Raw genomic sequence first — 19043 nt, 5'->3', positions numbered from 1 at the left:
CGAGAAAATATTGCAACAAGTTGATTTGTTGCCTCATGCTAGAGATGCGAAAGAACTTCAGCAGGCCACAGTTTCGCAGTGCAGTTACGGTACCCAGATCATGTAAAGCAAGCATGTCCTCTTCTTCATGCTCATGTTCTTGCCATGTAACAGGCATTTTGCTCCAATGAATCTTTGAAAACAAACAAGAAAAGAGTCAGGATCCTGATTTGGTGAAAAACAGGCAAAAATTCCATGGAAAAAGTTGTGCACAAGTTTCCCTCCTTGCGCCCATCGCACCCCCAGCAGTGTACTGAGTGGGATGCATACTAACTGGCCAATGGCCAGGCCAGTATGCATCACACTTTTCGATGTAGGAAAGGTGCGATGGAGCTAGGGCAAATTTTTCAAACCCCAGCGGCTCAGAAAAAGCAGGAAACATGCTCAGAATTCAAAAAGGAAAGAATGAAACGGAAGAGCTCAGGTTTAGCTCTTACCTAGTCTAGACGATGCCAAGAATCGTCCACAGAATCTCCCGGAATCAGCTAGTAAAAATCAAGGGGGAAAGTACCTCCAAAGCTCCAACAAACCAAAGTTCAAATGAAATGGTAAAACGAGAGGTAAAAACCACTTTTAAATTACTTTTCACATAATTCAAGTAAAACATTAGTGTTTTGACTCATTTTTCAAGCATATATTATTCGTTTCTAACTAGTTTGATGAAGCAATTGAGTAGGCAGTACAACCTTTGAAGGAACAAAGTGGTCAATGGTAAAATCAAGGTAATCAACGACCATTGTATCGAGCAGTTTTTATGTGGAGTTCAAGCTCGTTAAAAATTAAACATAAGCAAGGATCAAATGTTTCCCCGAGAGTTTAAGCTCATTCATTTAAAAATGAACCAATTTCCGGTAAATAACCATCGTGAATGCATTATCATCAAACTTTGAGCCTTGGTCGTGTTCTCATCATCACCTCCACTCTGTTTTGGCTGATCATTCACCTCCATTTGATTGTTTACCCTTTTTGAGGAACAGCTGTGAAGAGTGATCCTGTTAGCCATCCTTGGCACATTGCCGTGATTGGAAAATTCCAAACCTTACCTAGAATCAGCTGGTACCCGAATTTATCACTCGTTCCTAGAAAAACAAGTCTCCTTTAAGCTCTTTTCATCTGACTCGTAAAATATGAAAAGATTGCCGAGCAATTGGCCTCTCCAGCTCGTTAAAGTGACCGGAAGTGCTATCCCTCCTTTAGATTTTAATCATTTTGGACCTGAGGGATTATTACATAAAAAGATCGAGCACTTGTTTTGTTCGACTCGCTAAAATTACTGAAAATTCATCCCTTTTGTATTATTTTATACTTTTTCAGACTTAAGGGATTATAAGACGAAAAAGGATTATTGGAGTTTTCTTTATGTCCCTTTCAGACTCTCTAAAATTGAAAAGGACCGAGTTATCTTTGTCGTTAAACTCGTTAAAACCGAATAGCGACAAACTTGTCCATACAGACAAGAACGAGTTTCACTATCGCTAGGCTCATTAAAACATAGCGATGGGTTTGCCCGAAGGGCAAATTATAGAACAAGCATATGTTATCCTCCTCAAGCTTGACAAAAATAAAGAGGTACTGGTCAGCAATGACTGGGGAAAAATTGGGAAGAAAACTTGAAGAAACTTTATTGGTAGCAAGTCGCTCTTGAACATGACACTTTCACTCCGCATCCGAGTCGGGTTGGGTTGTTCTGTTCACCGGTCATATCACCATTGGTCCATCACACCATCCACATTTGGGGTTAATGCTACCAATCCATCATGTCAAATTCGCCGATATGTTCAATAGATGTCGCTCAGACTGCTACAATACATTTACGCTCGATTCTTTCATGACCGTCACCCTGAACCTTATATCATCAGATCATTTTCACCTCCATTAAAATCATTTTCTCCGTTCCGTGTCATAGATGTGGGATTCATTAAGGTCCTCCTACGATGGATCACTTCTTTTCGACATCAGCTCATTATCCAGGAAGTCGATCTAGGAACAACCCTTTCAGTACTTTGAAGCTTGGATGCCTCAATGGCAAGTTTCTCACTTCTAGCGACAGGTTTACATAAATGGCCTTCGACTGAAAGATTTTGCGTGGTGTTCGACACCAAGTCCCTTTTTCACACGACGTGAATTATACTGTCGTACCTTGAGGGTCATCATCATTATCGGTGGTTCCTCTCACGCCTATTAACATCTTATGTCACTGGCTGGTAATGAGGCGATGTCTTTCCATGTTCGACTCCAGAACATCTCTCACATTGATCGACTTGAACTTTGAGTGAAGTTCAAACGAGATTGAAGACCCCAGATCTAGTTTCATCCATTCGGGCTACGATATATATTCAGGAAAATAAAGACATCAAATGTACATCATTGCTGCATAGATAATCGTCCAATCTAAGGAATGATGGCTCTACCAGAATCATCAGTCTGCACACAGACGATTGTCTGTCTTATGTACATGAAAATTAATTTATAAAGTTGAGCATGGGAATGCCCGCCTTAGCTAGATCATGAAAATATTATGAAGATAATGTATTGTATTGTATCTTATTACAGGTCACCTTCACGCTTGAAAAAACTTTGGATCCTCATGATAAAGCATTTCACCCGACATCAAAAGATTTTAAGTATGGGGGGTTTACGCAGTGCATTATATTAGATATCATTTTTGGGATTCAACTGCGTTAAGTAAGTCATTCAAATGTATGACCATTTCCATGAGAGGTAGTCGTAACTGACTAATTTCTCATGATTTTTGAATAGTTCACTTAGCACTCATTGCATCGGGTGATGCTCACAGGGGTGAAGAAGTGGGATTGAAACTAGTGAAATGTGGAGAACGAATCACATAGCATCAATCATCACTTCCGGGGCTTGCACCCGGTAACCAGGACTTCCCAGGAGGTCACCCATCCCAGAACTCCTCTGGCTCAAGCGCGCTTAACTGTGGAGTTTTTCCCCACAATCAAGCCCACTTAGCTTGCTACCCCATTTGCAAAACCTTAGCAAGTATTGTGCCTCATGAACCATTCAAGTAGAGATCCCTTGACTCTTTTTGAATTTAAGTATGGGGGATTTATGCAGTGCATTATATTAGATATCATTTTTGGGATTCAACTGCGTTAAGTAAGTCATTCAAATGTATGACCATTTCCATGAGAGGTAGTCGTAACTGACTAATTTCTCATGATTTTTGAATAGTTCACTTAGCACTCATTGCATCGGGTGATGCTCACAGGGGTGAAGAAGTGGGATTGAAACTAGTGAAATGTGGAGAACGAATCACATAGCATCAATCATCACTTCCGGGGCTTGCACCCGGTAACCAGGACTTCCCAGGAGGTCACCCATCCCAGAACTCCTCTGGCTCAAGCGCGCTTAACTGTGGAGTTTTTCCCCACAATCAAGCCCACTTAGCTTGCTACCCCATTTGCAAAACCTTAGCAAGTATTGTGCCTCATGAACCATTCAAGTAGAGATCCCTTGACTCTTTTTGAATTTAAGTATGGGGGATTTACGCAGTGCATTATATTAGATATCAAAAGATTAATGACCTCATGCTTTAGGGGGCAACTGTTATAGACATTTTTTGGCACTACAACCCCAATCAAACATGTCCATAAACCAAGGACTCCTAAGTCCCTAAAAGTGTTGTTCCATCCCGTAAAAGAACAAGGTTAGCTAATTACATCATCTCCTAGAAGTTCTCCATGAAAAACTACTAAGAAATGGTCAAAGTTGGACCATCTCACTTGCTCCATGGTCAAAGTGCGATGCATCCCACCTAAATGCACATGGAAGGTGCGATGCATACTAAAAATCCCTTCTATGGGGTGCGATGGGTGAAAGTGGACAAATGGCAGAGTCAATTTGCAAGGTGGATGATCATGGAATCTTCCAGAAACTTCTCCTGTGACACTTGCCTCTCTGAATTTTCTTAGGGATGAGTAAGAGATCATCAATCTCCAAGTGGAATCAAGAACTATCAGAGAGAGGACACTAATCAAATCTCAAAAGCTGACTCACTTCCCTAGAATCATCTATATATGGATCCCTCGTCCCAAAGATCCAGAGGCTGGAATTTTGTATCTTGTAAGGAAGTGTTGCTGGTTTCTTGGGGTAACATCATAGTGTTGGGTGATCTAAGCTTTTCATGAGGTGAAGAAGGGATTTCTTGCTGAGAGGATGACGTTGGGTCAGAACAATTGGCTGTAATCCTCTTCGCTATTCTTGATATTAATAAAGCTATTCAAGTTTTCCTCCACATTCTTGTATGATTGATGATATATGCATTTGTGTGGTCAATATATATCTGGTCCTATATTGTTTGTGACAGTAGATCTCCGTTCTTGGATAGTGTTATGCTGCTTTGATTCCACAGGTGCTCTTTGAAGCTGGGTAAACAAGGAAGTGAGTGGCAAAGATCTATCAGATGGGAGAGGAATCAAGCAAGGAACCTAGCGCAAGACAGAGGTTGGTCTCCTTTGTTCCCCTCTTATCTACTTCTCATAAAGGAAAATGAAAGTAGTTTTAGTTTGTTTGTTTCTAAGATAGCTACCAGTCTTAGTGGGACTAGTAGCTCTACATAGACACTAGATTTCTCGATAACAGATATGTTATTTTCAGTTGTTTATATATGAAGGGCTGAATGTTCTGTTACATTTTTGCACTTTTGTACAGTGGTAACTATTCTTTTTATGCTGAGTGTATGAATAACTTATTATGCGATATGCTTATCATAATTGTTTTAGCTAATTTGCTATATGAAACAATTTACTTTTAATGGATCCTTTTCTCGTAGCAATTAAATAGTATTTATTACCGATTACTGTTGGAAACTATTTTAGATCGCATAAGTGAAGAGTTAATCCAGGGATAGTTTTTTAGAATTAGATGTTTCCGTTCATTAGAATAAAATTGCATGTGTTAGATTAGATTTAGATTAAAAGCATTCTCTTTAGAAACTTTTAGGAAGGAAAACATCATCCCTTAGCATCATCACAAACAAATTGGGAAACTGGTCCCATTACCCCCAGTCGGAGCCACTATCCCAAACGGAAAAGGAGTTTCTTTCAAGGTCCAAACCGGGTGGTTATCCCCCTTGTTATAGAGCCAATTTTCAAGGCTTCAACATATTTGGCACTAGAAGGAGGGCCCGAACTGTGAATGGCTAGTAAATCTAAATCCAAAACCCATTCTGAGAGTAAATCGCCCTCAACATCTCCCCCAACTTCTCCATCGCATTCTGAGTCTTTAAACCTTAAGCGAGAAGTTGAGAAAACAACAACCATTGCCGCAAACCCGAACATTTCAGATAAATCTACTATCAAACCCCTTGAAGTTTAGTCTTTGATCCATAAACTTCAAGGATTTTCCATATCACTGCAGAAATCTGAATTATCTCAAGGTAGTGTGACTTCGCAATATATTCCTTCTCATCCTCTTACCAGATTACAGAGTGAAAAGCTTGGTATTGAACCAACTGAATTACCTCTGCCTAAAAGGAAAAGAGCAAGGAAGACACCTCAAGGATCTGATAGTGACACTCTTTCATTATCATCATCCATTTCATCTTCTCCATTGCAAAGTCAACCATCCACTCTTCCACTTCATATCATTGTTCAATGGAGTACCAAAACTTTGACATCTTCATCCCAACCACAAGGAACTTCATCTGCGCTTTCGTCTGCTAGTAGTTCAACAATTGCTCAAAACCCATGGAACAATCTAGGGGCAGTAGCAATGCCTGCGCCCTTGAGTCAATTATCGGCCCATCGTGAGAAATGGCTACCCATGTTTAATCCTAAAATAGGCATGCTAGCAGAAGAACACATAAATAACTTTATGTTATCAATAAATTTAAATGGAGTTATATAAGAAGACGTTGTTGTTAGACTCTTTCCATGTACTTTACAAGGAGCAGCTAGGTCCTGGTATTTTTCATTACCATCAGGATCCATTACTAGTTGGAACATTTTCCAAGAGCAATTCTTGACAAAGTTTAGTGATGATAGGTCTACGACAACATTGATCAATGATCTATCAAATCTTAAGACCGAATCAAGAGAAACTATCAAAGATTTCATCTCACGTTTCAACAAACTCTTGAATAAAATCCCTATTGCTTCCAAGCCTAGTGAAGAAGTTCGAAGTGAATGGTACATATATGCTTTACCATCGAATATAGCAATCTTTGTTGATAGGGCCGCCAAGCCAACATTGGTCGAAAACATGAAGGAAGCGATAGCGGTAGAAAAGTGTATCTTAGCTTTAGAAAAGAAAAATGCTATTGATGAAAGAAAATCTAAAAAGGTTCCCTTTAGAGATGATTCTAATAAAAAGCAACTAAAGGACCCATTTGATTTGGAAGGATTATAGAAAGTTTTAAAAACCATGTCTAATGAAATGGTTGACATTAAAAAACAAGTAGCAGAGACTTCTTCTAAGAAACCCTACAATCCTTTTAGGAGAAACCCTTCAACTGATCCAAAGCCTCCAAATGCTATTGTCACACGGAATAAGTCGATCTTGCGGACAAGATAGACCTTCCTAGAATCTAAAGAAGACCTAATGACAAGCAAACCAACCAGACACTATCTTTCTCTAAATATGATTTGATAAACAATAGCAAACAAGTGTTTTTAGGGCCTACCTTAGGTCCAACGCAAGCTTGTGGATGCCCTCGCTTCTTTGATCCAAATGAGCTCCTTTTCGCGAATATGCAAATACAAACAAGGAAAACAAATTAAATAGCACCTAAAAAGCCAATTGAATAAAACATATTTAACATGAAAGTCAAGGAGTCTATGAAACAAATAACATAAGATACTTGTTGAGAAAAATGAGTTTGATTGTATTAATTCAAAAGAAGAAGAAATTTACAACCTGTGCCTTGACACTGTACAAGCTCCTCCCAGGGTCCAGCAAGAAGTCTCCTCTACTTTGAAAAGTTTCACTCACTCCCCAATGAAGCCAAAAAGATGTGTGATCTCTCCTCTTAAGCTCAACTAGGAATTCTTGATTTCACCAGCATTTACCCTAAAAAATGTTCAGCTTCTAACCCCTCCAGCAACTAGCCCAATGCCTGTATTTATAGTGCAATGGAGGGATGTTACTAGGTCCTCCTTCAAAAGGATAAAGCCCTCCTTCAAAGGGATAGCTCCTCTCATCAAGGGATTAGCTCCTTCTCTTTTGGGATGCATGAACCACCTCAGAGCGAACAATCTACATCAAAATTCCTTCTAGAAACCTCTAGAATTAACCCAAAGTGAGTTTTTTGAGATAAAACTTGTGCCTTTTGAATTTCACAGGGGTCCGCACCTACACCGTTAGGGACAGAGCGGGCAGGTCCGCAGTTTTTGTACACAGAAGGTGCGGGACCGCAGGTGACCATGAGAGAAAGTGCGGAACTAGAGTTACATTGATTTTTAATGTCTTTCTCTCATTTCCAAAGCTTGATTTGAAGAGCTGAGGTCTGAGACTTGCTTAGGAGGACAGTACAAGTGATGATAGACTCATACTGACTGCAAATAATCATGGTGACGATATTTTTGTGTAACAGATTGCCCCCTAAAGTGCGAAGTCTGTAGTAGATGAGGATCTCTTATCATTTAGGAAGAGTGAAGTACTTTATCATTTCGAGGATCATCTTGTGGAGAACCCGGTTGGAACTTGTAAAAACATTCAATGCAAGATATATATATGAGATCATATCATCGCTGAGGTAGGCATTCCCATACTCAGATCAAAATTGACTAGAAAAACTAACTATTGGTCTGATACAGGAATGATCTTGTAAAACATCACAAGTATAGACTCATGTGGACATAGTATGGACGCAACCATCTGTTTATGAATAGTCAATTATATAATGAATACAAAATTCCTCACAGCCTGGATTGTGGAAACTAGATCCAGGGTCTTCATTTCTACTTCCCGAAACAGTACGATTCTATCCATGCAAATGAATGTGTTGATGTCGAACATGGTAGAAACCACTTGATTACCAGTCAATGATGTAAACTATTAACAAGTGTGAGAGAAACCACCAGTGATGTCAATGGCTTTCAAAGTACCCAGTACAATCCATGAGATGCGAATAAATGTGTTGATGTCGAACATGTCATGGAATCCTTTGATCGAAAGTCAGTGATGTAAACTGTCGTCAAAGGCGAGAAACCTGCCATTGAGGCATGCAGATCTCAAGGTACTGACGATTTCTAGATCATCTTTCTAGATAATGAGCTGATGTCGATAGAAAGCGATCCGTTGTAGGCAAGCCCACAACACGAAATCATAGATCAAGTTGAAGAAATTTAGTTGCAAGGACTGACTCAGGGATGGTCAAGATGGATGACAAATATTTTGCAGATGAATGGCTTATTAGTAGTGACCTCTTGAACACATAACGACACGACAGATGGCTTGGTGACAAATGACCCAAAGTTAATACCCAGAAACCAGCTGAAGACTTTCAATGTGGTTTGATCAACTGTTAGGCAAAGGATTTCCCAACCCAGGTGAATGAAAGTGTCGTGTTCAAGAGTGGTTACAAAGTATCACAAACAGGCTCATTTTTCTCTCTTTTCCCCCACCATTTCTGGCAAGTACCTCTTTATTTTTGACAAGCTTGAGGAGGATAACATTTGCTTGATTATAAGCTCATCCTTCGGATGAGTCCAACTTAGTTTAAATTCGAACCCTAAGAAGTAGTGGTTCGTTCCTGTTTGTAATTGAAAAGGTCCTTTACTGTGAAATTTTAACGAGTCCAGTATAGGAGAAACTCGACGTTTTTCAATTTTAGAGAGTCTAAAAAAACTTAAGAAGACTCCAGGGTTGACCTTTTTCGTAAATTTGTGTCTCCCAAGCCCGAAAAAGCATAAAATAATACTTGAGAGAACCGCTTGATCTTTTACGACCAAGGAGTACTTTTCGTCATTAGTGCCCTTGACCTGAAAAAGTAAAAAAGCGATCAATGACACGTCGTTTTATGACCGATATCGAATTTGAAATGACAAAAATCCGGCAATCTTTTCACGTTTTTTACGGTCGGAAAAGAGCTGTAAGTGGACCGTCTTTTAATTCCGTTTTAACGAGTTCAAAAGAAACACTTGGCGATCTTTTCATGTTTTAGGAGTCAGAAAAGAGCTTAAAGATGACTCTACATGTTTTTTCGTCGAAAATGATAGATTTCGCCTGAATAATCCTTTATTCTGCACAAAAACACAAACATTACTCATACCTGTTTGAAATGGATAAAAATGTCGCAAAATACCTTTTCAAAGTGAAACATAAACAAATTTGCAATTTATTTACTCAAAAAACTTATAAAAAGGGCCTTTGTCAATTCATTTTTACCGTGTGAGTTTGGGTGAGAAAATAGTGCTTTTTCTCAGAAAACTTCCCGTGAAGATTGCGGAAAATCCAACCGTCGGAATCGAACACCGTCTTCTCCAGGTAATCCACATCATCCCACTCTTCATTTTTAACCATTTAATTTTTTTTTTTAGTCCTTTATTTCATTTTTGGGAGGATTTTTAGGCGCAAAACCCGTGCGCGGGGGCCCACAGGTTTACGATTGCGGGCCTGCGGACCCCGACTTTTTCTCCATTGGGAAAAAGCTCGGAGTCCGCACTTTCCGTGTAGACAAAGTTCGGTCCCACGCACTGTGTCTAACCTGGAGGGTGTGGTCCCCGCCGCAAGGGTTTTGAACCCAAAAATTCTCAAAAATGGACCACACAAAATATTTTCTAGCATTTTAATTTGTCTTTATACTTGGTGCAGAGAGTACATCATGCTAGATTGGCATGAACGAGAGCATGAGGACGTAGATGCTGCCGCATTGAATCATCAGCCTTCAGTTGATGCTTTGAGGGCGTGCGGATTGTATAAATTCTGGGCCATTCCTGGCATGAGGGCTCAGGTGGATTTCTTACAGTGGTTGGTTGACAGATGGAGCATACAGGACCAGTGCTTTTTCATCGGTGGCCACCAGCTCGAAATTGAGCTGGCGGACATATATTTCTTGACTGGTTTGCCTAAGAGAGACGAAGACTTGACTCTGCACGGGACTAGGCCAGGTGGCCAGTGTGTCGATAGCCTCCGGCTAGAGTACTGCAATAGCCAGGCTAGAGGCAAAGGGATAGACATAAAGACGATATGTCGTCCTGAGGTCATGGTGATTGCATTCACTGTCACCAGACTTTGCGGAGCTGCCACATTACATATTGCCACCGGATCCCAGATGCGTATGGCAGTTGATTGCTTTCGAGGCACCATCTTCAACTGGTGCGATGCCGTGTTGGCCAATGTGAAAGGCCAACTGACCAGGGCCAAGAACAGATGACTAAAGACCTTTGGTTATGGGGCTTTAGTCGTGAGTTTTGGCCTGGAGAGGGTTCCTATGCTAATCCCACAACACCTTACTGTTGGAGCTGGGCTTCCTCGAGAGTCGAAACTGATGCGATGGGTCGCAGTCATGGCCCATCACCCAGACGAGAGGACAGAGGTTGCTCGATTCAAACCTGAGTATTTCCAATGGCTGGAAAACTAGGTCTTTTCTATCCAGGACTTTCCTTACGCTGGGATAGATTTTTGTGGTGACCCAGACATGGTTCTTCCACCAGGAGAATAGTGGGATGAGTCAGGTAAAATCCTTTTCAACATTTTTCCTATTTTAATTTTTTTTTATTTTTCCATCGTCTCAAAACTGATAGTAAAAATTTTAAAATGCAGATGTGGGTTCACAGCGACCAGCCACTCTCCATCCTTTCAAGAGGAAACAACCATTTGCACCCGCGCCAGCCCCACAAGACAAATCAGCAGAGGTTTTGGCCAAGTTGGAGGGTCATCTCGAGCGCTTGACAGGAGATATTCCTGAGACCACTATAGACGACATTCCTCGTCGACTTCAGCGCTATGTGATTGGGGTCCCGGGACCTTTTAGGAGGTTCCTTTGCAAGGTGGCCCGTGGAGTGGTTTCTTATAGAGATCATCACCAGTGATAGGATGATCGCCTATTGTGGGCACATGTGACATTTTTGTTTTTTGTACTTATCATTTTTGCCGATCATAAGGTGTTTTTCAACCTATGATCGAGGACAATGTATTTTTTTTTTTAACACACTCTTATATATATATATCACTATTACCGTCTTATCTTGTAAATCATGTTATGGAATGGTTTTAAATTTACATGCATGATTATTGCAAATGTCTATTTAACATTCGAGAAGCAATTGCATCTGCTAATGTATTTAAAGACCTTGGAATATGCTGATATTCAATATAATCAAATTCACGTTCCAAGAGATGCACTCTTAAAAATAATCTTAATAACACTGGATTTCTAATGGCATACACTGTATTAAGCTGTAATACAATGAGTTCAGAATCTAACCTCACTATCAAACTCATAATCCCAAATGAAATAGATTCATACAATAACTCAACCACTGCACTATACTCGGTAATGTTGTTCGTTGTTTGACCGAGGCTTACCCCATGCATAGATACCAACTCGTCAGAGGGCGAATAGATAACCCAAGCTGTGGAAGAGATGTTCCGTGTATTACGACAAACACCATCAGTAAAACCAATGTATATTTGGAGAGGCATAGACATCTGCAATATCAAGAGTAAAACCAAGATGAGTAGGAATAATGACAAAAGAACACTCTCTAAGATAAGCACACTGTTTAAACTAAAACATACCAGCTAGAAAGAAAAAACTATCCTAACTAAATCTCCATACCCATTCTTTTAAGCATAATACCTCTTCAAGTAAAGGCCATTTCTGGGTTTACCCAAAGAGTCCCCATCAAAGTCTACCAACTCATAGGCCCCTTTGGCTAGCTTTCGCTTGACAACATAGGGACCATGCCACATAGGAACGAATTTTCCAGTGCCTAATTTATCATTAGCTTGATCATAAACTAAGACTAGATCTCCTTCCGAAAAATTTCGAGGGGTCACATTTCGCTGAGATTTCATCCGTTTTGCGTGAGTCTCAATCGCCAATGTAGCATCACGTCGATTCTCATCTAATTGAGCCAAGTATAACAAACTCTTTTCCTCTTCGAAAGTGGCTGGAAGTAACTCGATGGCCATTTGCAGTGACAGGATTTCGCATTCAATGGGTAACACAACCTCCAAACCATAGACTAGTTGGAAAGGAGTGAACCATGTTGATGTTTTTACTGAAGTTCGGTATGCCCAAAGTGCTGAAAATAGCATGTTGTGCCAATTCGACCGATGAATCCCAATGATTCGTCGGATCATGATAACTAAAACTTTGTTGATGGATTCAACCAGACCATTCGTTTGTGGATAATAAGGGGTTGAACTATCATGACGTAAACCAAGCTGGCCTGTAAGTTCGGTCATCATAATGTTTCGAAAATGGCACCCATGATCAGTGATTATCGCTTGCGGGACACCAAACCTAGCAATTATATGATTGAACACAAAAATTGCAGTTTTCTTGCCGTCTGCCTCAAATGTAGGCATTGCCTCGGCCCACTTAGTAAAATAATCTACTGCAAGGATGATATATGCATGCCCCCCAGCCGAGTGAGGGTTACATGTAATAAAATCGATACCCCATTTGGCAAAAGGACCAACGACAATTATAGGGTGGAGAGGAGCAGGTGGATCGCGCATCTTACAATCAAAAATCTGGCAGTTGTGGCATTTTCGGACCACCGTAATACAATCTTTAAATAAAGACGGCCAGAAGTAGCCAGCGCGCAATATCTTTTGGGCTGTGGCAAACCCAGACATATGACCACCACACGCTCTAGAGTGACAGTCATTTAGAACCCTTTCAGCTTCCTCGTGAGTTAAACAACGTCGAAAAACAGAATCCGCCCCACGGCGATAAAGAGTATCTCCAATAATCCTGAATTATTGGGACTGGAATCAAATTTTTCGACGTTCTGACCTTGAAATTTCTAGCCGAAAGGATTGGGTCTGGAGATAAACGATGATATCCCCATACCACAGATCTAAAGTGCTGATTAGAAACAAGGATTCATCCGCAATGGGCTCCTCCGCCACAGTTTCCGTGTCAGCACGCGGGAAGTCACACATTAACTCCACAAAAACTAAAGATTTCTTAGACTTAGATTTCTCAAATTCCAAGTCTGTTGTTGGGAAAAGTATCCAATTCGGAATGCCCCTATCCCACTCTAAGAGGTGATAGTGCCTTAGCAACAAACAAGGAAAACTATCTGAGTATTCTTCTTTATGAGATGTAAATAGAGAAAGAAGGATGCAACTAACCGGTGTCTTCCGCTAGTTTGTTGATCCAATCACTCTCTCTTTTGTTCGCTTCCCGCTACCTGCTCTTTCACTGGTCCAGCTTCACCCAGTCCCTGCAAGATCACAAGAGAGGAAAACTACACAAAAGACATAGATTCACATTCATAACTAGTTTAGGATCAGATATAAACTAAATATGCAAATACAACAAAACATCATTGAAATACAAGCATATAGGAGAAACTCAAATAGCTTTATTGATATGATAACAAGGTTCAAGAGGAGATACAACCAAGTGAGTTCCGATCCAGCATCTACCTCCCAGCAAAAGAATCCCTTCCTCTCCTCCAACAAAGCATAAATCACCCAATGTACTAATCTCAATCTCAAACCAACAACAATTCTCTGCAAAGTACAAAATTCCAGCCTCCTGAACCTCTGGGTGAGAGATCCATATATAGATGTGAGCAGAGAGGATGAGTCAGCTCATGTTTTGACTTGTGGCTTCTCTCTGTCAGTTCTTGCTTCCACTTGGAGGTTGAGAACCTCTTACTCATCACTTGGTCGAATTCATTGAGGCAAGTGTCATTGAGGAAGATTCTGGAAGCTTCCAGGGTCTTTCCACCTCGTTGAATGAACTTGCCATTTGTCATCTCCCACTCAGCGCACCCTGGTAGTGCTTCTATCTGCGTTGCAGTGCAACTAGCCAGTGTAACCTCTACATTTCAACGCAGGCAGCTAGTGGAGCTCCTGAGTTGATCCTGATTTGACCATTTCTGAGTGATTTTTGGTGGAGAACTCCTAGGAGAAGCTGTCTTTGGTTGACCTTGTTCCTTTAGGGGTAGGAACAACTCTTTTAGGGACTTTGGATCCCTTGGATTATGGACATTTCATGCTCAGTGCTGTAAGGCACAAAAATGTCTATAACAGTTGCCCCCTAAAGTATGAGGCCGTTTATCGGGTGAAATGCTTTATTAGGAGGATCCGAAGTTCTTCCAATGATGGGAGGAGACCTGTAATAAGATACAATACAATACATTATTTTTCATACTACTTTCATAATCTAGCTGAGGCGGGCATTCCCATGCTCAGCTTTATAAATTCATTTTTCTGTACATAGAATAGACAATCGTCTGATGGTGGACTGATGATTTTGATGAAATCATCATCCTTTTGGTAGGATGATTATCTGCTGTAATGCTGTACATGTCAATGTCTTTATTTCTCCTGAATATATATCGCAGCCCAGATGGATGAAACTAGATCCGGGGTCTTCAATCTCGTTCGATCTTCACTCTAAGTACAAGTCGATCCTTGTGAGAAATGTTCTGAAGTCGAACATGGAAAGAGATCGCTTGATTACCAGTCACTGATGTAAACTGTTAACAAGCGTGAGAGGAATCACCGATAATGATAATGACCCTCAAGGTACTGCAGTACAATTCACGTGGTGTGAATAAAGGACTTGGCGTCGAACACCACGCAAAATCTTTCGGTCGAAGGTCATTGATGTATACCTATCGCTGGAAGTGAGAAACTTGCCATTGAGGCATGCAAGCTTCAAAGTACTGAAGGGGTTGTTCCTAGATCAACTTCTTGGATAATGAGCCGATGTCGACAAGAAGCGATCTGTCAAAGGAGGGCCTTAATGTATCCCACATTAGTGACACGGAACGGAGCAAATGATTTTGATGGAGGTGAAAACGATCTGATGATATATGGTTCAGGGTGGCGGTCATGAAAGGATGAAGGATAATGTATGGTAGTGGATGGGACACGGTTGACTTCTCTGGATGACTTCTCTTGAACATATCGGCGACACTTTGTGTGATGGATTGGTAGCATTTACCCCAAAGGTGGATGGTATGGCGAGACCATGGTGATGTGACCGGTGAATGAAACAACCCAACCCGACTCAGGCACGGAGTGGAAGTGTCATGTTCAAGAGCGACTTGCTACCAATAAAAGTTCTTTGAGTTTCTCCCAATTTTTCCCCAGTCATTTCTGACCAGTACCTCTTTATTTTTGTCAAGCTTGAGGAGGATAACATATGCTTTTTCTATAATTTTCCCTTCGGGAAAACCCATCGCTACGTTTTAACGAGCCTAGCGATAGTGAAACTCGTTCTCGTCTAAAGACAAGTTTGTCGCTATTAATGTTTTTTTAACGAGTTTAACGACAAAGATAACTCGGTCCCTTTTCATTTTTAGAGAGTCTAAAAAGGTACGTAAAGATAACTCCAAAGTTCCTTTTTCGTCATCTAATCCCTTAACTCCGAAAAAGTATAAAACAATACAGAAGGGATGGATTTTCGATAGTTTTAACGAGCCGAACAAAACAAGCGCTCGATCTTTTTGTGCAATAATCCCTCAGGTCCAAAAAAGATTAAAATCTAGAGGAGGGATAGCACTTCCGGTCGTTTTAACGAGCTGGAAGGCCAAAACTCGGCAATCTTTTCATATTTTACGAGTCAGATGAAAAGAGCTTAAAGAAGACTCGTCTTTTGAGGAACGAGTGATGAGACGGGTAGCAGTTGATTCCAGGTAACGGTTGGAATTTTCCAATCACGGCAGTGTCACAAGGATGGCTAAGTGAGATCACTCTTCGCAGCTGTTCCTCAAAATGGGTAAACAATCAAATGGAGGTGAATGATCGGCCAATGAAAAGTGGAGGTGATGGTGCAAACACGACCAAGGCTTTAACGGCTGATAATTTACTTTCGCAGTGGTTATTTACCGGGTAGTTCATTTTTTAACGAGCTTAAACGCAAATTGAAACACTTGCTCGATCTTATGTTTATTTTTTAACGATCATGAACTATGTGTTAAAACTACTCGATAACATGGTCTGATGATAAGAAAGTCTCATATAAAAACGAAAACTTTTAGATTTTTTCCCCACATCCTTTCTTTATGCAAGCTTGGAAACGACTAATCCTACGAGTTTAAAGGGTTACAGGTCCTAAAAATTAAAAAAAAAAAAAATAGCCGCCCCTTGCTTGCACTCCAAAAGGTTTGCATGCCCCCAGGTATAAAGTACGATTTCAAGGTTACCCCTACTTCACTTCCGCCAAAACATTTGTTTTACCGAGAGAGGCCTACCTCTTTCAGGTTACCAAAGACTGTCTCATTTGCGCGGCAAACAAAACATTTCTTCGGCAATGTCCACCAAGATGAACAAAGGTGAGTGACTCTGTTCTGTCAAACACATAACTTTGACAAAAGAATCTTATTCTAGAACAACCCCTCTTCCAATCACGGACGGGGTACGGACTAGTCATATTCTTCCGCGGAAACCTACTTTATACCCAAAGTTTTCCTGCCGAAGCAGACCAGGACGCATGCCCCCTGGGTTCCAGTCATATCCTTCCGAATCACTCGCGCTCATCGGGAGGACGGACCGTGGGTTGAGACATTTCTTGCGTGAAGAGACCATTTAAGGATGGTATATGACTATTTGCGATGCGTGATCCAGGAAATGAAAGTTGGTCCACGAGCTTGACCACTCTTCCTTTGTGCGGAAAACACATTACTCTAAAGAGTGAGGAGATGATGGCTCCCATGCAATATATATAGTCTCGTCCAAGGAGTAAGTTATAATCCAAGGGTCCTTGAACGACCATCACATTCATTTGAATGGTCTTGCCTTTCAATGTGATAGGCACATTGGGGAGGATCCCTAAAGGTCGACTGGTTCCTTTATCGAAGCCTGTAAGATTTCTCACTTCAGGCAAAAGCGTTGGCGAACCAAGCGCTTTCCAAGCAATAGAGGAAAGGATACTCACAGATGCCCCCTCATCAATGATGGTGCCATCCATTACCATTCTGTATATTTGAACGATAATTCTGAATGGTATGCTGGCTGGCAACCGGGGTCTGCCTAGTTGGTTCTAGTCGAAGGATACAACTAGGTTGCTTGATGGTGGGACCGAGTAGACGGCCAGATATCGCTCTGACAAACTTCCTTCCTGCGATAAAGGAATGGGTGCATTGCCCCCGTGTTCGTTGGAGTCTATGTTGATGAAAAGAATCTGGATGGTGTCATCCTTATCCTCTTCAGTGACTGTATCATTCGAAGATAAATCCTCTGAAGGCAAGACCGGGTCAACTGCCGCCTCGACCTTTTGACTTTCGTCTGGTATGGATTCAGTCGGTTTATCCTCAATGATAGACGCTTCAGCTGACCACTTGAGCGGGCCAGCTGGATTCTCAACTAACGAAGGACTTGGCAAGAGTTTTTGATATCCAGGAGGAAGTCGTAACGGCGAAACCGAACGATCTTCCAAGACTCTTTTAGCCTCATCTAAGAAGGGACAATGGTGGAGGGCGTGGTTGCCTTCGCACAGTCTACAGGGAGGTCTAGCCCTCCCTTTCTGTCCTGGAACTTCACTTTCGCTAGTTGACGGTGTACTTTCAACATGGCTATCAGAGGTTGACGACACCGAATTGTGCAAACGGGGAGACCAGTCCCTTAGTATCCGAGGGATACAAGGACAATCTCTGTGAAAGTGGTCTCCCTTGCATATGACACATGGCGATTTAGGCCTGGTCAGTGCTGTGTGTGGATTTTCATCAGACGACACTTGTTTTCCCTTATTTGCCTTTGGCTCCTTCTTCTTTTTCTCTTTCTTCTTCTTTTCCTTCTTCTCCTTAGGAACTTGGTTTTTAGATTTACCAGTTCTGTCACGCGAAGAGGAAGGAAGAGAGGAAGAATTATAGGAAGTAGAAGGTTGGTGGGAAATTCTGGACTCGTCTAATTGTTGATTCAACTGTTCAGGAGTAGTGGTGTTCTGAACGACATTGGTTGAGAAGAGCCAGACTGGCAAGCCAATTGTCAGTCCTGGAAGCAACAATGTAGCCATATGGGGCGCACCAACATCTCCCCAAGAGGAGAAGGAACTAGGATTTCCACCAAGGGGAATTCCTTGGTTGGTGGGCTCCATTTTCTCAACCTAAAGATCAACGCAGGAAAAAGGGGTGATTGTTCTGTTTAAAATAAATTTTAACGATGCTTAGACACAACTTGCTTTTTCAATTTTAAAGAGTCGGGAAAAAGCAAAAGATGACTCTAGTCGCCTTCGATGTTTTAACGAGCCCGAACTGATAAATGCTCGGATGGAATTTTTTCGTTATAGAGTTTGAAAAAGGCCAAAAGGAACTGCTCTGGAGTTCTAGGTAGAGGGTGTGCCAAACTTTTCGCAAAACCGTAGAATACTTTTTAGGGTACGGGCGGTCAATCTTCCTGAATGCTGTGTTCAGTGCATTGCGATCAGTAGGGCGGCCGACACGGCTTCCTATGGATAAAGGTTTTATTCCTATAGGGGTCTCCCAATATATACGCGACGGTACGTTGGAGCACAATCCGTACTGGCACTTATCGTCTCTCAGGAACAATCACCCAACCATCAGCGAGGCGACCAGTGACCAGGTTTTACGACGCCGGAACACGTCTCTAGCCTAGACCTCTATGTTGTGCGTTATGTTGCAAAGCGTTGTTAAGTTCATTCAATTTATTTTAGGTTGATCTTTCTTAGAAGTTTGCCTTTTTGGATCACCACGAGATGTATGATACAATTCCTAAATGCAGTCTAAAGATGATAAGCAAGCTTTTATATCTTTTCAACAATGAAAATCCTAGCTACAAGGGGAAAAGAAAGACACCATCTTTTCTCAAAGAGCATAGAGCACACAGTAATGCACTTTTCCCTAAATCAACATACAAACTATCAAAATGCAAATGCACATATG

The sequence above is a fragment of the Pinus tabuliformis genome, chromosome X, assembly GCF_031772625.1.
Source record: "Pinus tabuliformis cultivar Carrire ecotype Pingquan chromosome X, CPIR1, whole genome shotgun sequence".
Classification (NCBI taxonomy): domain Eukaryota; kingdom Viridiplantae; phylum Streptophyta; class Pinopsida; order Pinales; family Pinaceae; genus Pinus; species Pinus tabuliformis.
The sequence above is the reverse complement of the archived record's forward strand: the minus strand, read 5'-3'. Positions refer to the sequence as shown.